The sequence below is a fragment of the Petaurus breviceps genome, unplaced genomic scaffold (genome assembly GCF_028583685.1).
Source record: "Petaurus breviceps papuanus isolate PSGF00001 unplaced genomic scaffold, PetGlider_PUasm1.0 227, whole genome shotgun sequence".
NCBI lineage: Eukaryota > Metazoa > Chordata > Mammalia > Diprotodontia > Petauridae > Petaurus > Petaurus breviceps.
This window is the reverse complement of record NW_027185896.1, coordinates 1,488,868-1,514,020: the sequence shown is the minus strand read 5'-3', so window position 1 is coordinate 1,514,020 and position 25,153 is coordinate 1,488,868. Positions and strand designations below refer to the sequence as shown.

General features: G+C 35.3%; 1 long non-coding RNA gene across 1 annotated transcript; it reads right to left on the bottom strand.

Moving 5' to 3' along the window:
• Positions 1-94: 94 nt before the first annotated feature.
• LOC138166917 (uncharacterized) lies at positions 95-21,420 on the bottom strand. Its single transcript, XR_011169767.1, has 3 exons — positions 21,232-21,420; positions 10,786-10,959; positions 95-1,599 (listed from the first exon to the last, which is right to left on the bottom strand). It is a non-coding gene; the product is annotated as an uncharacterized lncRNA (long non-coding RNA).
• Between the last annotated feature and the right edge of the window lie 3,733 nt (positions 21,421-25,153).

Below are 25,153 nucleotides of genomic sequence, written 5' to 3'. Positions count from 1 at the left end.
AGTTCTTTATTCTAATTAAATTGCAGGGCAGTATAAAGCCTCATAGGAACTTCAACATAATAGCTGTCTAGCAAATGTTTACTGAACTGAATTACACTGTTAAACATTTTCATCAATGGTGCTGATAAAAGCATAGATAGCATACTTCTTAAATATGCAGATGACAAAAACCTGGAGGGGGATAGCTCAGCACAATTTACCTCAGCAAATCAGGATTCAAGATCTTAGAGGTCTAGAACAACTGGATTTATTGAATAAGATGGAAATTAATAGGATTAGCTCAACTCTACAAGGGGGAGGATATAGTTAGACAACAAATTCTTTATATATCATGATTGGAGGGTGTGGTCAATGGAGTACAAACTCACAATGTGTCTGTAGTGTGACATGACAACCAAAACAATTAATGGAATCTTAGGTAACTTTAGAAAGGCATAGTGTCCAGGGATATTGTGGTGCTTTATCACACCCAGAATATATTTGGAGGATTGTGTTTAGTTCTAGGGCCATGTTTTAGTAAGGCACTGATAATCCAGACAGTGTCTATACTACATGTGAGTAATACTTTTGTTTTTATTGTTTTTAATGGGTAAGAGAGAGGTGATTTACTGAGGGATTAAAGCAGTTTCCTAAAATTATTTGGGGAAACAGAAGAATAATCTCATTGAAAAATCCATAGCAAATACTAGACTAACTGAAAGAGCCATTACCTGTGAAGGGGTGAATGCAAAGGATAAGAGGCACTTAACACTCAGAGACCCTGAGAAAGGCACAAGTTTGAACAATTTAGCAGAATTCCTTTTTCATTTGGGGGATTGTGTTTGAGAAGTGGACAAGTGCTTAGTTAACATCACATTCTAGAGTCACTATTGAATAGGATTAGACATTGGTCAATAGCATTTGCCACCTCCAATCCCTTCCCGTAACCTGTTATGTTCCTTTAAAGAAACTGAAGAAGTTAAGCCTGAAGAAAAGGAGATTTGACAAGAGAGAGGGAGATGTAGGGAATCTTCAAAAAAAATTTAGAACTTTTAGTGAAGGATTTATTCTTCTCAAACTCAGAGAGCAGTACTAGGAATAATGTGTTAAAGTTGTAATGAGACAGATTTCTGTATGATGTATAGTAATAAAAAAAAGCTTTTTAATAATTAGATCTCTCCATATGCAGAATAGTCCACCTCAGAAGGCATATTAAGTTCTCACTTATCTAAAGACTTACAGGAGAGGCTAGGTTCTTGTTCAAGTATAAGTTAGACTGAATGGCCACTGATTTACCTTTTGACAATGAAATTCTGTGAATTGAGCTGAACAGAAAAAAAAATAGATTTCCCATGAACGTCACTATTCATTTCTCACTTCTGGTTTCTAACTCAAAATAGAAATGGAAACACCAAAATTCCGCAAGAACACCTGTTTCCATGATTTCCCAATCCCCATTGAAAGCCGAATCCAAAAGTGGCAGCAGGAACTTGCTCTCATGAAATTTCTGGGCCAACTGGGACTTGTAGAAGTCAACCCTTCACTCTTGCTGAAGTTCTCTCAAGACAACTGCTTCCTCCAAACATATGTCTCAGGAAACCAAACGGTGTAAGCAAAATCCTAGGGGAAGGAGAAAAGGGGTCAGAAGTTGAATGAATAATGGATTTCCGATTGAAACTAACTATGCTTTTCCTTTCACAGGATATGGAAATGTTTGTGTGTGTGTGTGTGTGTGTGTGTGCGTGTGTGTATTTAAAGCAAGTGAGCCTTCTAAAATGAAAGAAAATAAGGTGGTAGAAAGAAAAGTAGACAAAAGGAGCAAAGAGCCATTAATACAGAGGTGATTTGTGATACTTTTTATGGGGATTATAAGAGATATGTACCTTATGATTCCATTTCTATGTGCATTCTATTCCTGTGCATTCAGCATGAGAAGCCTCTCCCATTTGTAACTGAAATACTGGCAAAGAGGCTGTGTATGATGTCTCTGTCTCTTTCTCTGTCTCAATCTCTGTCTCACTCTGTCTCTCTGTCTATCTCTCTGTCTTTCTGTCTGTCTCTCTCTCAAGTAGCTATTATTTAAAGCAGCTATCTTGTAAATAATAAGACAAAAGGCATTTTCCATAAAGCACACTTAAAAAAGAAAGAAAAAGAAGACTCAGATATTGATCTGAAGAAACAATCTCTATAAAGACACCATGGTGTTTGTTTTGTCCTAAATACTTTGGAAATGCAGAGTGTGCTATTAACTGTTTTGTACACGCTTCAGATACACACATGTACTCAACCCTCATACTTCAACTTTCTCTAAAAAGACTTACATTGTGATTAACCCAGTTAGTGCAGAATTTGTATGAACAACAATAGTACAGGATGTTGCAATGTATGAGTGCAAAATATTACAGATACTGACATGAAGATAGAAAGCATCATTATGATTAAACATCACAGACTGAAGTCAAGTGATAAGGTCAAGTGACATCTCCCTATTTCACCCCCAACAATTAAACTAACATCAATTTACTTAAATAATTATAATGTATTTATAAGCAATATGATTACAATTTAAAATGCATAATTATTTCATTAAAAATTTTCTTTAAAAGAACAGTAGAAAAAACTTTCTTGTGTTAATTTCCAAGTTCCTCCTCCACCTAAAAAAACTGTAAAAATAAATAACAAAATAAAGATATTTCTCTCTCATGTACCATGGCCCATACACAGTGAATTACCTCCACTCCAACAACAACAAAAAAATTGTAATAGTATTTATTAGTCATGGGTCTGGATTTTTTGCCACTCTTTTTTTTTGCATCTCATACAGAAAATTCACATTTTACACTATCAGAAACCTATTAAAATCTGAGCTTCTTGAAGACAGACTGATTCTTCGGCACTTAGCCCAATGCCTGGGACATAAAAAAAAACACTTAATAAACGTTTTTTGACTGACTGCCTAATTCATCCCTGCTCAAACTTTAATTACAGATGCCTTTGGAGCATGAGGAAATTATTCAAATACATATTTTATGAAGGTGAAAAAATAATTATATAAGTTGTTTCTCTTGTCCCCTTTTTTCTTTAGTAATAAGGTCCTTGACATTTTCTAGAACCTCTGTATCATTCCCTTTTTCAAATATCTTAAGAATTATTTCCTCAACATTTTCAAAACTGTTACAAGTAGCAAAAACATAATTAAAAAAAAAAACTTGCTCAGGTTCAACTACTCTTTACTTTATTTTACCATCTTTTCTATTTTCTAATACATGACATAGATTCTAAATGTTATAGTTAAAACATTTTAAATCCACTGTTATGGGTGGCAAAAATTGTTAGAGAAATGTTGACTCACTTTTTTCATTTAAAAAATATCAGTTTATTACTTTGTTAGTTCCATTATTAAATGTTTACACAGATTTAATTTCTCACCAAACTTTCTTAAAACATCCGGCCCTGGAGTCAGGAGGACCTGAGTTCAAATCTGGCCTCTGACACTTAACAAAAAAACTAGCCGTGTGACCTTGGGCAAGTCACTTAACCCCAATCGCCCTCCAAAAAGAAAGAAAAAAACATTTCCCCCCCCTAATTCTCATGTTTTGAATAGAGTAATTAAAGATTATCATCTTCCACAATCTTTCTCCCTAAAATTTTGCATGCATATTTATATTCAATATTGGTGTTTGTTCTTGGTTGTCATTTCTTTCCACTTGGCAAAGAGAAAAGTATTTGCTGACTGAGGCAGCTTTAATCTTATTTCTACTCATTATGGCATCTGATTTATACTGGCTAAACCTCCTTAGGAAACAATGATAGTCCACATTGGTGTCTGTCCTTTTATCCATTTCCCAGTTTTTATACCGAGCAGCTGATTTAAATGTCGTTTTGGAATTGTCTGCATGTGTGCCATATCTTGTCAATTCTATTCTTTCTTTCAACTTAATGTTAATTTTTATCTCTGTAGTAACTGCTTGGTGGTTTGTGAAAAGGTAATTCAAAAATTATTCACATCAGTAAATAATCACTTCCTGTCTATAAGAATATAATCAGTTTCATTTTTGCTATGTTATTTGTTGTGTATCATGTCTAACACATCCTGATTTTTTTTCTAGCCTTGTTCCTTTTGGTTTATCTCTCTGATTTCTTCTTCCTGACATATTTTTTGCCACTTTTTTCCATTTTCATATTTTCTTCCATTTTTCTCTATGTCTACTTAATTTTAAAGTAGTCTAGTATCAACAAATGTGTTGACAAAAATCTGGAGAGTGTGATCAACTTCAGTTCTTATAGAATTTCTCCATATTCTCATCCTTTGCCATAGAGTTTGGCACATGAGCTGCAATTAGTTTCATGATAAAAGTGAATGTCATGAGCACTGTAACATAAAGTAATAGTGTATTTCCTGGGGGGAAAGTTTTTATTGCTTCTGAATGATAAAATCAACTTTACTAACCAGTTTATTTGCTTCTTCAAGGGAAATCCTGTGAGCCATTATTCTATGTAGACGCAATTTTGGTTTTGTCCTCTGATTTGCTTTATGTTAACAAAACCAAGGTTCATAGGATTCAGTTTTCTCTATTAGTAGGTCTGGTCATTTGGTCACTGAACAAAAATTCACTTTTATAGTACCAATGGTTAAATTAATTTTGTAGATGATGTAGAAATTGTGTTATTCTCAGTACCTTCCTCCCATTTTACTCTCACTTAATAACACTCTAGAAGTGTAAGTGGACACATAGGTTTGAGGGCCATTTCATATTTGTATTTTGTCTTATGAGTTGAATGAACCAAGGCATTAATCACTTAGAGTCAGTCTATTAAAGGGGATAAGCCTCTATACTCTTATTTAGTCTAATTTTTCAGAAACCAGAGACAATCCTTTGCCAGAACTGAACTCAAAACCATGTGGAATGAGAAAGTATCTAGGCAACCTTGAGTGTATGGTTGAAACTGGAAAAAAAAATGTGGTGCACTGGCATAACCTAACAGAAAAGAGAGTCACAGGGACATCCCGAGCAGTCACAAGAGTAGGATGGAACACTTATCAAATAATCTTCCTCATGCATAATTCTGATCACATCATTCACCTTCTCAAAAAGCATTTAAAGCTCCAGATCTCTACTATCTATCATATAGTATCCAAACTCTTCATTGAGTTATTCTAGGTTATTTAAAATTGAGACTTCCTCATACTGGAATATATATAATAATAGTTTTCCTCATGCTGCCTTTTCTCATACTACCACTAATTATCACTCATTATCACCTCTTCTTCCTAGTTGATACACTTACCATTTACTCCCAAAATTGTTGGCACCTGTACTATTCTGTGATGACTCTGTACTTTTGTTCACATTGTCCTTTTAGTCAGGAATGCCTCACTCCACCATATCTAATAACTAAATAATTCCTATCCATTAGTCAGGATGTAGTTCAACTGATACCTTATCTATGAAACTTTCCCCAGGAGCAAATCATCTGTCTATACTTCATTTTTATTTATATATTCATTCATTCATTTTTACTTTTTGGAGGGCAATTGAGGTTAAGTGACTTGCCCAAGGTCACAAGACAAGTTTTTGTGTTAAGTGTCTAAGGCTGGATTTGAACTCAAGTACTCCTGACTCCAGGGCGGTGCTCTATCCACTGTGCAACTTAGCTGCCTCGATCTGTCTATCCTTCAAACCCTTCTAATACCAGTGTCTAATCATGTGCCTTTATGATAAGTACTCAGTAAATATTGATTGAAGGAATTTTATAGTCATGTACATTTTATATTTTTATATAATTATAAATTTCATTATTTCATTTTCAAACTTTTTTTGACAAATGTGTTATTGAATGTTATGTGCAGGGTCACTCAACTTTACTCTGATCCTTTGAGTTGAATTATTCCAAATTTAAATACTTCAGTGAATCTAGGATCTGAATGTTTGGAGCATTCTTTTCATCTTTGCAATTTATAGTACCTTCTCATCTCATCTTAACTATGTTCACTCATAAATCTTCTAGAAAAGACATATTCAACAGAATGTCTGGAACTGTATGTTTTAACATTTTCTGAGTACCAGGGCAGTATTTAGACTGTCCATCTGTTCCTGTTCACCTGCCAGGGTCACCATAGACAAAATCTAGTGCTTCTGGGTCACACGACCTAACTATTCTCTTTTCTGATTATACATTGTTTTGATTAAGAACTTTTAATGTATTTCTTGCACATAGGTCACTACTGAAAATAGGCTTTAGCTTATTTGCATCTAACTATATGTCTTTTATATTTCCTTCCATCTACCCATAATTTTGATTCTTTTAAGATTATAATAATTCATAATTCACAGAAATGCACATAAAAATAAGCATGTGGGCCCTAGAAAGGGGACATGACAGATAAGTCAATATTAGCTCAGAAAAAGAGGACAGACATCTTTCAGTGGTCTGACAAGAGATGCTCCAAATGTGCATCTGAAATGTGCTAGAATCCTACAGAACAGAAGGTGAAAAATCTTACCTAGAAGCAAGCTGCCTTAAAATAAGAATGGAACAAAAGGAAGACAATGACTCAAGGAAATAAAAAATATATATATAACACAGTCAAAAGTTTGCAAAAGTAGTAAAAAAAAGTTTTCAAGAAATCTGCTATCAGACACAATTGACCCAGAAAAAAAATCTAGAAGAATGAATTTAAGGATCATTAACTTGCTTGACCAAGTGAAAAAAACCTGGACATCATATTTTAAGAAATCATGAAACAATGGATAATAGATTAAATGGATCATTATGATTACATGAAATTAAAAAGGTTTTGCATAAACAAAATGAATACAATTGATTAGAAGGAAAATAGTTAACAGGGAAAACAATTTTGGGGAAAATTTATTCTGGCAAATTTCTGATATGCAATTTGGATTGTTACATTAATTTAGTTTGAATATTTTATAGCTCATTTAGGAAACTCCTTAATGTTTTGGGACTTAATACAAACAATAAAATGTCATCAGTAAACAGATGGATCTGGATAACCATTTCCTATAGAGAGAATCCCTCATTCATTTGATCCTTTACCAAGACCTTAATCAGTCAGTCAATCAATAATCATTTAAGTACATTCTATGAGGCAGGAATTTGGGATACAAAGATTCAAACAAAACCATTCCTGTCTTCTAGTAGCTTAATATCTTCTAGGGTGATAAAACATGTTCACAGATAAAGTAATGCAGGATATTTGTGAAATAAATAAATAGTGACTGGGATAGGAAGAAGGCATTATTAACTAGGAGAATCAGGAAAAGTCTCTTGAAATAGAGAGAAATTGAACTGAATTTTGAAGGGAATTAACAGTTTCCATAGCTCGGGGTAAAGAGAGAAAACTTTCCAGGTATAAGAGGCAGCCTGTACAAAGGTAAGAAGTCAAGATATGGAATAGAGCATATTGGGAGAAGGGGGTAGACCAGGTTGGCTACAGCATAGTTTAAGAGGGAATGATTTGTCATCAGTCTGGAAAAATAGGCTGGGAATATGTTTTAAAGGACTTTATTTTATTTGACATTGGTAAATACTTTCAAAGGGCCTGAAGGCTTTGTGTCTCACATAATGTTTATAAATATAAAGATTCTTAACAAAGTATATAATTATTTTGGATTTATCAAGGAATTCTGTATAATTTTAGCATTTTCATGAAAGTTTGCTTATTAGAGGAAGATTTTGAAGGTTGTGTTTTTCTGCTGATTTGAATTACTCTTGTAATTACCAAAAAATAAAACCAAAGTGGTTTTGATTTTTTTTACATCTTTCATTCATGTGATGTAAATATTTTGTCTGCTATAGAAAATATGCATCAAAAACCTTTGTGTTTCTTCATGTTTTTATGAAGGATATCTCACACACACCCACACATACACAAACATTTATTTGCTTTTTTTTTGAGGGAAATTGGGTTTTAAGTAACTTGCCCAAGGTCACATGGCTAGGTTTTTGTTTGTTTGTTTGTTTGTTTGTTTGTTTTATTTTTTTTGTGTTAAGTGTCTGAGGCCAGATCCAAACAGGTCTTCCCGACTCCAGGGCCAGCACACTGTGCCACCTAGCCACCCTACACAAACATTTATTAAGCACCTCCTTGGTATTATGTAAAACTTCTATAAATATGAGAAAGTTGCCAGATGGTTAGTAACCGTTGCTATTCTTTTACTATTTTTTATTTTGCTTTTTGGAGGGCAATTGGGTTAGATGACTTGCCCAAGGTCATACAGCTAGTTTTTGTGTTAAGTGTCTGAGGCTGGATTTGAACTCACATCCTCCTGATTCCAGGGCCTGTGCTCTATTCACTGTGCCACCTGGCCACCCCAAACATTGATATTCTTTACACTGCTTTTTGTAATTATGTATTTTTTTTATTCTTTTGGTATCCTCTCCTCCTTAAGATATTGTTTAACAATGCCTTGACGTTCTCAAGATTGTATCCCTTCCAATACCAAATTCCTTTATGTGTACCTAATCTAATCCTCATTCTTTTTGAGTCCATGTTCTTAAGTGTCACAAGCACATTAGCACATCAGAGACAGATTCAGAGGCAGATAATAGAGGATCTACTATAAATGATGACAAAAATACAGCATTTTAAGAATGCAATTTGTTCCCTTCTTGCATTGTAGGACCATAGATTTAGAGCTGGAAGGGACCTTGTCAGTAATAGACTATAATATCTTAATTTCACAGATGAGGAAACTGAAGTCAATTGAAGTTAAATATCTTTCAGAAGTGACTCAAGGAGTAGGTGGCAAAATAAAAATTGAAACCCAAGTTCTCAGAGTACAAATCTTATTTTAGCTGTGAAAATATAGATAGATAAGCATAACATTTATTAAGCTCTTACTACATACCAGGTACTGTGTTAAATTATAGGGATGCAAATATGGGGTGGGGGGGAAGCTAGTCTTTCATCTTAAAAAAACACAGCTTAGATTCTAATTGGGGAATTTGACACATTAAAGGTGAACTGAAAATGGTGTCATACAAAATGTATGACTTTGAGATATCTGGGAAGAGAGATGAAAAGAAAGAAACACACATTTATTAAGTACCTACTATGTATCAGGAACTAGATTAAGCACGTTACAAATAATATCTCACTTTTTCTTCACGATCACCTTGAGGGGGTAGGTGCTATTATTATCCACATTTTACACTTGAGGAAGCTAAGGAAGACAGATGTTGAGTGATTTTTGGTGTGGTAGTTGGGACATGAGAAAGTCACACAGCCAGGGTCGGAGTGAGATTGAATTTGAAATCATACTTTCCTGATTCTGGGCATAGTGCTCTATCCACTGAATCACCTAGCTGCCCCCCAGATAGAAGTCTAAATCCAGACACAGTAAGGTAAAAAGCTTTTCAATTATAGCCCATGTTGGTTCCCACAACAGAGTCTAAGGTTTCAATAGGTAAGAGATGGGAATTATTGCTTGAATGGAAACAGTATAGTGTATATATTTATATATTTATTTTTATTTATTTTTTGGACTATGGACTATGACATCCATGAAGGTGGGTATATGTTTTGTATAAATTCTATATCTTTTCCTGATACCTAGTAGAGTGCTCATCACACAGAACACACTAAAGAATAGACTGGCGTAAATTAAGTACTTTGTGTTGATTCCTCACTATGTCTGCAATGTTCTATGCTGAGAAATTTGTTGTTGTTTTTGCTATTGTTATTGTTGCTGTTGATGATGATCATGGATATATTGATGAAGGTGACGAGGCTATTGTTTTAGTGGGATTTCTTTCAGATGTCATTTTCTATCATGGATCTTAGGACCAATATCTATATGACATTTGCTTAAATGCCATTTCTCAATGCTTTCTTTCTTTGTTACATAGCATCAGTCTGTGTAATATTGATTTTTGTTGAACATTATTTTATTTATGATGGCAAGAATGCTCACTTAACCAAACAAATTAAACTGAAAAAGCTCTACAAAGATCTTTGAGTCGCGTTCCAAAAGTTTCTTTGTAAATCACCTGTTGGCAATGTAGAATGCATTTTCACATGGGGGGGCGGGGGAAAGCATTTTCAATAGTAGTTGGACCCTCAGATAAATACACATAAGAGTAATTACCCTACAAATGCAACTTAAATCCTGAATATTTTCAATAAAAATAATAGAATATTAGTATTGCAATATGAGTCATCCCCATACAATACGGTTGCTGGTTTAGCATCCTAGGGGGGATGAGAGGTTGTTATATCAGTCTCACAAAGGCCAGTGGGATAGTCTTCAATCAACTGTTTTAACACATAAATTATCTGAAGTTGAATACTCAGAGAGTGACTGCTTATAATACTCATAGAATAACATTACCTTACAGAATGGCCATTTGCCCAGTAAAAGTTTGTTTCTTGACATCAGTACACACCACAGAACATGACGGATAATGTTCAGGGCACAAAAATCTATGTTAATACTCAACTTTTCAGTAATTTATCCATTTGTTAAAGCAAGGTTTACTTGTACTTATCCAAGTTCTCAAAATAAATTAGAATACTTATTTCACTCCTATAAGGTAAGGTACAGTGCATTGTAAGTCATCTAGGAAACTGCTAAAACATTTAAATATCCCAGAAGTTCTTTTAGTGAGCATTAAATCTTTAACTACCATAGGAGAAGTGTGGCATAAGAGAAAGAATTTTGGACTTCCAATGAAGTTACAAGAGAATGGAGTGATATAATAGAGTAAAAAAACAAACAAACGAAAAAACCTCTTACCGTGGAAGCAGAGGATTTGAATACAAATCCTGCCTCTAATACTTACATTTTTGACCTTGAGCAAGTCACTTAATTTCCCTGGGACACACTTTCCTCATCTATAAAATGAGGCTGGAGTAGTTGGTGTTCTTGATCAGTGTTCCTCTGAATTTGAGTTTGAATGCTGCCTTTGACTTTTAATAATGGCATGACTGGTCTTTCTGAACTTTAGCCTCCTCATCTGTAAAATGAGGATAGTAAAATGTGTAGTATGTCCAGGGTTGTTTTAGGGAACTAATGAGAAAACCAACATAAAGCTATTTGCAAAGGTTGAAAGTGTTCTAAAAATGCATGCCATTATCATTACTCCATTCTTATCAGATTCCGTACACGTTAACACTTCCTGGAGACAGGCCAGAGACAAGCAATAAATGGATGGTGGAATACCCAGCGTTGTAGCTAACATTTCCTTTCCTCTTCTCTGGAGGGATGCTTCATCCTGTGCATCTCAGTGCTGACTCAAAAGTTACATTTTACTCAGGCTGGGGACTTATTTCCCATTTTATGTCCAACTTCCTGGAGCAATCAATCTTACCTTTCTTTGCCTTGCACAGTAGGAGAAACAGAAGCTCTCTTCACTCTAATCAGGAGGAGAACAAAATGTTCTCAACTTCACCCAGTTTGACTACCCCTGACAACATTTCACAAGGTCTAACAAAAAAGTGCTGTTATTATTTCATGTTACAACACCATATTATCCCAGGGGGATAACTAGCAATGGCAGTCCAGACCTCCCAAAACGCTAACCTTCTCCAAATATCTCAACATTTTATAGCTGCACTTAAGGGGGGGGGCGAAGGGTGGGAAGCCACCAAACCCAAGGCAAAGAAAACTGGAACAAATAACAGTAAAGCTTTCTGGCCTTACAAGAGACTCTTAGTTCTGCACATTCTGATCAGAAAGTCTCAGCTTGTAAACCAGACTGCTTCAGACAAGTCAATAAGCCAGGACAAGTCCTTTCTTAAAACACATACACATGGAATTTAAGGATAAATAAAGTTCTTTAAATAAAAATCTTATCCATGCTACTCTACTGCCGGAAAGAAATTAGGGCTCTGAATGAATGAAACACACTGTCAGGTGGATAGAATGCAATAGAATCCCAGATGGAGCATCTCGGAGGGTACTCAGAGGATAAAGACTTTAGAGTCAGCAGACCTGGATTTCCATTTTGTCTCTGCTACTTTGTATTTTTGTGACTTTGGATAATGACTTTCAACTTCTCTGGGATTTCATTTTCTCCTCTTTTAAAAAGAAGTGATTGGATGCCATGAGGGATTCTTCACCAATTTGTGCATCATAGGCTCTGTTGATAGTCTGCTGAAGTCTATGTGAAGAATAAAGAGTAGAGGGCCCATGAGATAGTTGTTGGATATACTTACTGTTAGGGCACAGAGCATGATAAATGAGAGAATCCAACAAGTGAGAGAAAAGAATAAAGAAGAACCAGAGAGACAAGAGTTGTAAAAACCAGGGGAGACAATATCTATGAAATGGAGATTTGTAGTTTCCAATGCTTTAGAGAGGTTAGGAAGCATGAGAAGTGAGAAAATGTGTTTGGATTTGGTGGTAAAGAAATCATCAGTAAATTTAAGTATGCCAGTTTCATTTGGGTCATATTGGAGGCCAAATTTTAAATGATTGACAAGTGAATGAAAGAAGATATGATAAAGGCAGCAAAAATAGATGGATTTTTAAAAGAGCTGACCAGTGCAAGGTAAGACATATAGGAAGATGGCCTAAAAATTGGAAAGACAAAGTCGGGCATTTTATTGCTTAATTTTTTTAAGAATGAGGACAGGGACAAGATTGGATACCCCAAAGCTATCTCTTAACATGTCTCAAACAGAATTCATTATCTTTTCATTCCAAACCTTCCACTCTTTTAAGTTTCCTGTTCCTCTTCAGAATATCACTAAACTTTCAAGTCACCTCAGATCTGAATGTTGTGTAGTCTTTGAATCATTTTTCACATTAACCTCCATAAATCTAAGCCACGATGAAGTCTTGTCATTTATACCATTACAACATCTTTTCTCTACTCAAATAGCTACCATGCCAGTTTGGACCTCATCACTCCACTCCTAAAGTATTGAAATAGCTTTTCGCTTAAGAAAATGTTATTATTATTTTTAAAAATCTTTAACCTAATAAAAAGATTTCTATTTGTATAGTAGAAGAGAAAAAGGATCATAATGAAACTTCTATTACATATGGCTTGCTTTTCCATATATTTATGTTTATATATAATAAATTCAACATGTACTTTCCAAAGCTGCCTTTCCTTCTTTATTCATCTGTGTATTTTATAAAAAAGTTTAAATAACTTTTCTTCCTTTTTATTTTATTTTTTGCCAGTTCTCTTGTATACCACATCACTCATCTACTTCTCTAACCTTCATCAAAAGGGAAAACAAAAAAGGAAAACAACACGAACTTTTTTTTAAGTGTGACAAATATTAATTTTCTTTTCTTTTTTTTAAAAAAAACAATTGGGGTTAAGTAACTTGCCCAAGGTTACATGGTCAGTTTGTGTGTGTGGGGGGGTGTGGGTGTGGGTGTGTGGGTGTGGGTGTGTGGGTGTTAAGTATCTGAGGTTGGAACTGATCCCGGGTCCTCCCGACTCTGGGGCCGGCACTCTTACTCACTGTGCCACCTAGCCACCCCCCAAAATACTCATTTTCAAGTAAAATAAATTTCCACATTGGCTGTGCTTGGAAATATATATATCTCATTATGAACCCTAAGAAGATCAAGCTGTATCATAAATCCTCTAGAATTCTTGATGGTCATTGTATTAAATAAGAATTCTTAAGTCTTCCAGAGTTTTTTTTTATTTACAATGCTGTTATTTTTATAGATAGCTCTCGTCATTCTTCTCACTTCATTCTGAATCAGTTCATATAAATCTTCCAAGATTTCCTTGAAAATACAATGCTTCATCATTTCTTCTAGCACACTGATTTTTCATTAAATTCTTGTGCCATAGTTTATTCAGACATTCCTCATTTTGTTTCTTCCTACAAACAATAGAACTGCTATTAACTGTTTTTAGCATATATGGGTCTTTCCCCCTCTTTCTTGAACTCTTTGGGTCCTTGGTCTAGTACTGTCATCATTGGGTTAGAGAGTATGTGCAATCTAGTGACTTTTTCGATCTAGTTACAAAAAATTTCCAGAAATCTCATTGCTCTACCAACTGTGGATTAATGTCTATCCCCCCATACCTTTCTAAAAACTTTCATTTACATTTTTCATCATCTTTGACAATATGATGGGCATGAAGCAGGTCCTCAAGTTTCAAAATGTGGATTTCTCTAATTATTAGGAATTTGAAGGGTTTTTTTATTTTTCATTTATTTATTTATTGCTTTTTGGGAGGGGGGAAGGTAGGGCAGTTGGGGTTGTGACTTTCCTAAGGTCACAAGGCTAGTTTTTGTGTTAAATATCTGCAGCTGGATTTGAACTCAGGTCCTCCTGACTCCAGGCCTGGTGCACTATTCACTGCACCACCTATCCATCCCAATTTGAAGTATTTTTAATATGGCTTTTGACAGAATTTCTTCCTTGAAAAATTGCATGTTTATATCCTTCGACCATTTTTTCTACTGGAGAATGTCTTCTTTGCATCAGATCCATATATCTTGTATATCAAACTTTTATCCAAATATTCTTATTATAATTTAACTTTTTCCTTCATAATTTTAAATACAGATAGCTCTTGTTTTACATAAATTTTCATTATGCAAATTCAACTCCCCACCTGCCCCAGCTTCATCTACTAAAGTAGTAGAAGATGTGGGAAATTGGTGACATGGGTTCTTCCAATCCAGGCAATGAAGCCTCTCCAGGTTCAGGGGACCAATAATCATGGGGGGCATTGGGGCCATGTGGGATCCATACAGGGAAGAGGAGGTCTATGAAATGGTCCACTTACATTAAGTACTGAAAGTCTTTGCAATAACCTTATAATTGTTCTTCTAGAATCAAATATCTCCCTGCTCCAATTCGTTCTTAATTTAATGGTCAAAGTAACTTCCCCAAGGTGTTGGTCTGATCATGACCATATCCTTGCCTGCAAGATTTTGCTCAGTTTCACTGGATAGGTTATCCTTGTTTGTAACCTGAGATATTTTGCCTTGAGAAAAATCATATTCCAGTCCCACCGATCTTTCGATGATGAAGCTGCCAGATCCTGTGCAATCCTCACTGTGGTTCTGTGATATATACATTTATGTATATATGTGATATACACAAGTGTGTCTATGTATTAATATATGTGTATACATTTTATATGTTTTATAGCATGTAGTTTCCTGCATTTGACTCTAAATTCCTTGAGAGTAGAGACTATTTGCCTGTTGTTGTTTTTTTTTTACTTTCAGTGCTTAGCAGAGTACCAGATCAAATAGTATATGCTTAGTAAATACTTACTGATTGATCGTCTAGGTACACTTTGTAGATAGCAGAGAAGGAGAAAAGGAGAGACTGAAGATTAACAAAAATGAAGCAATGATAGTCTTAATACCTGAACTAAATCAACCAAAATTACATCTGTGAGGTAAGTGCCAAGAAGGTTTTGGTTGGCTAACTTCTAGTCTACCACCTCCCACTGCCTTTCAGACATCTCCAACTGTATGTCCAGAAGACATCTTAAACTCAACATGTCCGAAATTGAACTGATTATCTTTCCTTATAAACTCTTACCATTTCTAAACTTCTTACTTATTAGACTGTCAAAGGTACTACCATCTTTTCCAGTCCTCTAGGCTTACAGCTAAAATGTAATCCTCAACTTCTCACCATCTCTCACCCTCATAACCAATTTGTTGCCAAGGGAGATCGATTCAATCATTGCAACATTTTTCAAATTCACCCCCCTTTTTTTCTTTGATAGTGTCACTATCCTGGTGCAAGTTCTCCTCCCCTCACTACTGGACTATTACTATAGCCTGCTGGTTGGTCTGCCATACCTCTTTCCACTCCAGTGTGTTCTTAATCCAGATGCAAAGTGATTTTTTTCTTAAGCACAGGTCCTACCATATCATTCCCCTACTCAATAAACTTAAGTGACTTCCTTTCATTTCCAGAATCAAATACAGAATTCTTTGTTTGGCATTAAAAATACTACACAATCTACATTACTTTCCTGTCTTCTTTCACCTTATTCTTCTCTCTGTACTCTTTGTTCCAGTGACTCACATTTCTGATATTCTCTGCAAAAGATACTCTTTTTTTCATTTTTCAAATGCTTTATTAACTTCTGATTTACATCATTCATTTCCACCAGATTTCGAGTTACAAATTTTCTCCCTGTTTTTCCCCTATCCACTGCCCCAAAATAGCAGGCCCACAGGATATCCCCTCCTCCAATCTGCTCTCTCCCATATTTTCTCCCATACCCCTTTCAACTTTTCCAGTAGGGCATGGTGGATTTCTATGCCCCAGTGCCTGTATATCTTATTTCCCAATTATATGTAAAATAGCATTAATAATATATATATATGTGTGTGTGTGTGTGTGTGTGTGTGTATTTTTTTAAACATTTGATTTTAAAACTTTGAATTCCAGATTCATTCCCTTCCTCCCTTATCACCCACCCTTACTAGGAAGATAAGCAGTTCAGTATAGGTTGTACAAGTGTAGCTAATGCAAAACATCAACAGAGTAGATACATTGTAAATGACTGACTATATTTCCCTCCCTCCTATCCCACCTCCCACTTGTTCTATTCTCTACTTTGATCCTGTAACTTTTCAAAAGTGGGTGCTTCCAACTTCCCTCCTCCCCAGCCTACCCTCCCTTCCATCATCCCCCCCCTCTCATCCCCTACTCTCCTGTAGGGTGATACCCTATTTAGTGTGAATTTCATTCCCTCCCTGATCCAAATTCATTTATAGAAAAAAACTCATTTCTAGAAAAGAAAACCTCAGCCAAAGAAGAGAGGGAGCAAGAAAGGAAGGGAAGGAGGAAGGAAAGGAGAGAAGGAAGAAAGCAAAAGAATGAATGAAAGGGGAAAAAGGAAGGAAGAGAAAGAAGAAATGAAATGAAAGTAATTAATTTGTGAATTATCCAGTCATGTCACAGATTTGTGATAGTCTCGGGGAAAAAAAAAGTCTCCTTCCATAGAACTACCCTAAAAGCTCATCATAATGCGTAAATGATCCTGAATTTTCTAAGCTTATTTCAAGTAGAATGCAAACTCTGGCAGGACCTAGAAAGTTCAAAAAAAAAATCTGAATACAGCTTAATGGGAAAGAATCAGCCTTTTTTCCATGGAGCAGTCTGGCTCAACACTAAGACACACACTCATCACCAGATTGGCTGTAGAGTGATGTGTTTTGGCTACAATTACACATGAAGACTATCTTCTATGTTTTAAATTACAAGTCATTGAAGAACTGAACTAATAGTTTTATATCATATACTTTTAAATAATAAATCATTATCTATATTCTACTGGGAGCAATTTGTTATATCTGAATAGGGATTCTATATACACCTAAACACACATTGATACAATACCAAAGATACATTTAGAAGTAGAAATACTTACTCAATTATCCAAATATTTAGAAACATACAGCTAATAGATTAAAAACTAAAATCAATGATGCTGAAAATTGAAGAACAATTTGACCTAGTCAAGTGCCATCCCCTCCACAAAATGATCCAATTCTCCTTAAGTCAAAAGCTATGTTTTTACCTCTCATCTATATAACAATTTATACTTCTGTTAGGTGATATTATATTTTGTTATATTATGCCATATTGTATATATGTACTATATTTGCACATATATAGTATATGTGTGTAAATATACTATATTCTTATATTAAAATATATTAGGTTATATAATATTACATTGTATCACATATGATATTGTTATATTATGTCACTGCATTATATATTGTCTTACATTAGATTGTTTTATATAATGCAATATAATATTACACATTATATCATATTATATTTTATTTTATATTATATCACAATTTCGTATTGTTTGTTACTTTGTCTAATTATATTATGGTCATATTATAGTGACATGCGATATTCTATTAGAATACATTATTTCACATTATATTTGTATTTTATTTTTATCATTTGTGGGCATGTCTTCTCTCCTCCAATGTGGACTATAGGCTACTTAAGGCACATACTATATATCCATCCACTCCCAAACTGTACTCAATAAATAAATATTTGGTAAATGAATGATCAATTTGGGAGTCTTCTGAGATTAGGTATCTTCTTTGTCAATTTAGTTATTCTTGTTTGCGGTCAACTTATAGTAGTTGAATGTTTCTTATCATATGGACAGGTGAAGTGAAAGTTATTTGGAGACTCATATGCTTTCTCAAAGTTCAGTTATGAAATAGAACCAAGAGTGCTGGTTTTGAAGTCAGGAAATGTATTTTTGAATCTTCACTCTGCCACCTGTTACCTCTTTGACCTTGGACAGTTCTGTGCTCCTTGGAGGGGACGTGATAGTTAGATTCAAGGATATGAAAAGATTTCATGTGGATAAACTTGTTTTGCTTGACATAGCAAAAAAATGGAAACAATAGAAATATATTCAAAATTGGAATAGGATACTTTGGGACAGAATGGCTTTCCCCTCATTGGATTTGTTCAAGCAAAGTCTCGATTACCACTTGCCAATTAGGTTAAAGAGCAAAGAGCTTTGGTTTTCCTTTTGTTTTCCAGTTTCAGGTCAAACTAAATTGAAGTCATTGAAGTACTCTGGAACTTTGAAATTCTCTAACTCTTTGGGCCTTAGTTTTCTCATGTGTAATTTGAGGGAGCTGAACTAAATGACCCCTCAAACATTTTCCAGCTCTAAAAAATCCTGACACTATAATTTAGATTAACTTGGTCAAGTGTGAAAGGACTGGTGCCACGTACTTGTTTTCAACACTGAACCACCAGTGGCATTATAGTTGGAAAAGGAAAAAGAAAAAAACAAAATGAAAACAAAGGAAAAAAAACTACCCAGTGTGACCAGAAAAACCTAGCTCTGCTTTGATGTGAAATAGAGAAGCCTCAGAAGGGAACATAGTGAATGCTAAGTCCATGTAAAAAGAATGTAAGTAAAGAGAGCCAACTCTGCTCATACTAATTGAACATGCCATGAATGAAGACAGACAAGGAATTTTACTGCTGAAAAGACATGCTGCGGGGGGTGGGTGAAGGGGGGGGGGGGGGGGGGGGGGGGAAGAAAGAATGGAAAAAAATTTTGGCAAATTGATGTGCTAGCAATAGAAACAAATGAAAAGAAAACATTTCTAGCAAATATAATGTCAGATACAAATAGAGTATGTGAAAAAAATTAAAAGCAATAAAAGTGTCAAAAGTAAAGGTGGATCATAGAAAACTTGAAAGTTCAGTAGATTGGGAGGCAGCTAGGTGGCGCAGTGAACAGAGCACTGGCCCTGGAGTCAGGAGGACCTGAGTTCAAATCCAGCCTCAGACACTTAACACGAAAACCAGCCATGTGACCTTGGGCAAATCACTTAATCCCAATTGCCCTCCACTCTCCCCTTGAAAAAGCAAAAAAAAAAAAAATTCAGTCAATTGGAAAATAATTTAAATAGAAGTAATCTCACGAAATTCAAGTTTCAATAGAAAGGATGCATATTTACTCTTTCCCCCAAAATTCATGCATATTTACTCTTTCCCCCAAAATTCAGTACCTCCAATTCACTCACAGGTGGGGAGAGTGAGAATTTCTACTACTGTGACACCTGTAGAGTCAGGTTTCCTGACTTTCTTTTGGTTAGGTAGTACCTCTAGCTATTTCTGAAATGATGCCTTGGTTGAGGTAGAGGCATTTGAACTAGAATCTCAGACTTGCTGTCAAGAAACTCCAATACTAACTAGCTATGTGACTCCACCACTGTAGCTAACCTTTTTGTGAATTAGACAACTCCCCAGGATTTGCCTGTTAAGCCATAAAGAGGTTGTGATATGTCTCCTTGGAGGTAGGTGGTTACAGAGACGGAATTGCAGATCCTCTGTGTACTCCAGTGGTCCTGTTTAAATTCTTTGATGGTCCCTAATTGAGAAGCAAAGTGACTTGCCCAGGGTCACACAGTCAATATGTATTACAGGCAAGACTTGAACATAGGTTTTCTCACTGTGAGACCACCCCTCTATTTACAGTAGCATGATATGCTGTTTTCATTTGCTATAAATGTTGTATTGAGTCATCTGTGAATATGTTGTGTCCCCTCAGCAGAATGTAAGGTCCTTCAAAGGAGGAACCACAGCCTTTTTTGTCTTCATATCTCCAGCACAGGACATATAATAGGCATTTAACAAATGCTTATTGAATTTTATTGAGTTGAATTAAAATGAATTGAGTTGCCAATGCCTAACATGTAAGTTGCAGTCTGGGTACTTACAGCTTCAGTAATAGGGTGAAAAAAGGAAAAGGAATTCATTAGGGTCTTTAAGAATAAGGGTCAGGTACATGAGGAAAGACACATTAGTAACCCCTCCCTGGACTACTTGAACACAGCAGAGTTGTTCCCATCTGGCAAGGCAGAAGGAACTTTGTTGTGAATAACTTCCATATGGAGTGGAATTTCCAAAGATGCTGGCTTAATGTGGAGCCTTGATAGCTGGAAATTTTTAGGTGATAATGACTGTTTATTCTGGTTTTATATATGCCTTTAACAAAAACACATGTTCTGACATTGCATTAAGAAAACTTGGGGCAATGGGGGCATTGCCACATTGATGTATTAATGATGCTATAATGTTTTCTGAGGCAAAGGACTCCATGAATTGAAATCCGGTGATATATTAGGGGTAATCACATAGACCACTGAAATGCAATCAAAGCTGGGAGGCTGAACCTTTTTAATCACACTGTTTCCACTGTCTAAATTGCATTTCAAGGCTCTAAATTTGTTTGTTTTTTTTTTCTGTCACGGTAGGCAAATAGCCCTATATCTAACCACTCTGGGTAAACCAAGGGTTTCTATTTATGTTAATTAAAACATTTTAAGAATAATTTTCAATGCTCTCTGGCCACGTATAAAGCATTTTAAATGTTTTTTTCTTAAATATTTCTGCACTATATCCATAGATAATGCAGATTGTATATGATATCTCTATATCATATACAATTACAAGATTGCATATATACTTATACATATGCCCACAGAGATGAAGATGAGTTTTAGGTATTGGGACCAAATATAGAGGACTCACTCTTTTTTAACTTTATTCCAAAAAATAAAAGATTTAGAGTCCAGGAAGGGGTAGGGGTTCTTGCAAGGGTACTCACTTAAGAAATTCAGAAGGGCTCATTTGGGGATATTCATATCACTTCTGATTGTCATATGGTCAAGATAAGGATTAGCAAGTCATTTTGATATAAAGGAAAGGGCACTGGATTTAGAGTCAGGAGAAGTTGAATTTAAATCTTTCTTCAAATACTTACAGCCTTGTGTGACCCCCTGAATCCACTTAACCTCTCCTGGCCTCAGTTCCACAGCTGGAAAATGAAGGGATTGCATTGGATGGCTTCTGACAATGCTTCCAACTCTAAATATAGGCTCCTATGATCCCACAGTTAAGAACCTTAAAGGTACCAAGGAGTGTTCTGTATTCAAGCCAGATGTCACTGGCACACACTGTTTCATAAAGTTCGGGATTCAGCTAAAGCCAAACAGACCCTGACCAATTCTCAGGATCACCCTGCTGTTAAGGAGAACTCTTCCATCAAAATGGACAGACTTGCACTTACTATAGTTACTTATTGTCTGTGAAATGACAATTGAATTGCTAAAGCTTTAATCATCTTGACATCCACCTACACAAAACTGGCCTTTTAACAGTGGAATGCAAGAAGGGAATCACTGGTCTTATGTGATAGTATTTACATTTAAATGGCAATTTAATATTTTCCCCTGATGCATGCATGACTTTCCTTTCTGCCAATTTGATATATGAGGCTAGTCTCTTAATTTCACTAGAAAGCAGATGGGCATGCCAACTGAGACAGAGACTCAGTTAAAGAGCCTTTAATTGGTTTTGCTTTCTCCTTTGATTTTATCTATCCCCATTTGCGGACTGGTATTAGACCCTCAATGTTGCTATGTATACTCGTGCTCAGCTATGCTTCAGCATAGGTATACTGACTTGAACTTTGAACTATTCACATAGCCACCGATGTTCTAGGCCAAACTAACTTTTATTAGTCACTTAACTCTTTTTTTTTAACTTTTCTGGGTGAGATAAATTTTAGGAGTTATGAATACTTTTCTTCCCTAAATTCATAGGCCCTTCTCCCAAAATTATAATAACTGACATTTTATGCAATGTAAAGTATATAAAGCATTTTATATATACTGCCTGATTCAAGCTTCACAACAAATTTATGAGATAGATACTGTAGATACTTTTATTTTCATTTTATAGATACATACATTGAGGCTTAAGGAACAGGGCACAGTGGAAGGCATATTGAATCTGAAGTCAGAGAACTTGAGTTTGAATTCCAAATCTTCCACTTACCTCACTGTTACTTTCTGGATGACATTAAATTTCTAAGCACAATGTTGTGCTGATAAATGCTTAACAACCAACTCTCCAAAAAAAAATCTAAGCACAATGCACTTTTATGCTTAATCTGTGCTATTAATATTTTCCCTATCAATTTCCTAAATGTAGACAAATGGTGTCCAACAACAAGGTAGGTCAATGAACTCATTAACAATACTGTCACGTATCACCTGAACAAGGTTAAAATGTAATTGGGAAATATTTTACATAATAAAAATACAATAAAACATAAATAATATTTTATTTTAAAACTAAATTTATATGTGGACAAAGATATATATATGGAATATTGTCCCCCCATTTCTATTTGAATTTGATCTTGTTGGTCTAGACAATTAATTTTAAAAATAAACCAATTGCCATGATTTCTAGCTTTTTATGAAAGATATTAATGTTCACACTGAAAATGTAGCAAACAAGAAACTGTTTGAGCTGACTTTAGTACACCCTTACCTAAAGTTCTCCGTTTCCTCAATTAGAAAATATGAGAATTGTTCTAGGTGACCTCCATGCTTCGTTCCAATTCTGTCTTATGATCCTAAATTCCCATAGGTTTTCCTATGTTCTGTAGTTCAAATCTAGTACATAGTATTCTATGTCATGGTACTATAAATATTCTACATGTTTTATACAGTCTATGGAAATTCATTTTGTTTGGGGTACTTTTTGATATTTTGTTGTCCAGCTGAATTGGAGGGTTTTATCAAAAGGTGGGCAATAACATAAATTGTTCATGAATAGCAAATCTTGAAGACAAACCATTCAATGTTAGAGGGATTCTATCTGTATTTGTAACAAAAGTATCCACACTGATTAAATTACAGATACTTGAAGTACTGAATACTTGATGTATTAAAACAAGGGGTTTTGTTTTGCTTTGAGTTTTTTTTTTTAAGTACCCTTCAAGATAACAGTGGGTAGAGCATGGGATGTTGCAAAGTTAGAGATGGAAATTATCAATATGAAAGATGATTTTAATGAGTCTACCCCAAAGGTACAATCATAAGAGTTCTCTTCTGCCATATTCATAATGGGTCTACACACACACATCGACTTTTTTATGTATTTTATGCAACGGGAAAAGCCAATGTGGTATAATGGAAAGAATTTTAAGGAGAACTGAAATTCACTTTGAGCTGTTATTTTAGCAAACTTTAGTAGTTACTAACTTTATGGCATTGGGCAAATCATTTTACTCTCAGAAGCTCAGTTTTTCTCTATCTGCAAAGTGGGGTTCTAGGTACAACATATTACATAAGGTAGTTGTGAAGAACAAATAAGATAATTTATATTAAATGGTCTCTAAATCTTAAAGTGGGGCAACGAGGGGATTCAGTAGATGGAGTGTCAAGGCTGAGTTCAAATCTGGTCTCAGACACTTACTAGTTGTGTGACCATAGTCAAGTCACTTAACCTTGTTTATCTCAATTCCTCTTCTACAAAATGAGCTGGAGAAGGAAATGGCAAACCACTCTGGGATCTTTGCCAAGAAAATTCCAATGAGCTCACAGATAGTCAGACAAGACTGAAATGACAGAACAACAATAAACCTTAAAGTGCCATTTAAATGTAAATATTTTTACTACAATATCAACAGTACTGATACAGGGCAATTTTGACCTGCTCAGAAGAGCCAAGAAAGTTGAAAACAATATTAGAATAATAAAATGTTAGAGCTGGAAGGGATCTTAAATATTATCTAGGCCAGTTATCCTCAAACATTTTGCTCTCAGGATCCCTTTATATTTCTAAGAATTATTATATTATAGAGTAATTTGCTTTATCTGAGCTATATCTATCAATATTTTCAGTATTAAAATTAAGATGTTTTAGTATTATTGTGAAAATAGATTTGACCCACAGACCCCTTGAAAGAGTTTCTTTTCAAAAAATCCGAAGTTTCTTAGCCTGAAATCCATGGACCTACAAGGAGTCTAAACCTGAATGGGGAAAAGAATACATATTCATTTTTACTAACCTCCAACTTAAATGTTATATTTCTCTCATTTGTAAATTTGTTAATAGTCATTGTTCTTCATACTTCAAAGAAGAACAAAAACTGACATCACTATGTCAGGGTCAAGGTACAGTGTGTTCAACTGTGGCTGATCAGAACAGTATGGGCTCAGAAGGCTTCACCACAGATCAGGCACAAATTGTCTACATGAGCCTTTGGAATAACAATGTTGCTAAATTCGCACATCTCACATTTCTTTTGAGCTACTGCGATTCTGCTTCGCTCACAGAGCACAGTGCCTTCTTTGATGTGGGCATACCATGCTGGGTGGTCCTGTGCTAGTGGCCTCCATGTCTCACAATTGATTCCAAGATTTTTCAGAGACTTTTATTGCTTCTTCTGACCTCTGTGTGAGAAATTGCCTTGTGTGAGTGAATCCTCCTTAAAATGGTCTTTCAGACAAATGGATGTTTGGCATTCAGGCAACACGGCCAACCCATCAGAGTAGCATTCTCTGTAGGAGACTTTGAGTGCTTTGCACTTCAGTGCACAAAGGTCTCGGTGTCTGGTACTTCATCTTACTGGTGATCTGCAGAATCTTCTTAAGACAATTCAAAGGTAAGTGACTCAGTTTCCTGGCATGTTGTTGGTAGACTGTCCAGGTTTTACAGGTATACAACAAAGAGGTCAGCACAACAACTTTGTAGACCTTCAGTTGGGTAAGCAGCCCAATACTTCTCTCCATGCTTTCCTTTGGAAGCTCCCAAACACTGAGCTGAAACTTGCAATACATTTATCAACTTTATCATTTATGTGGACATCCTTGGAAAGGATATTGTCA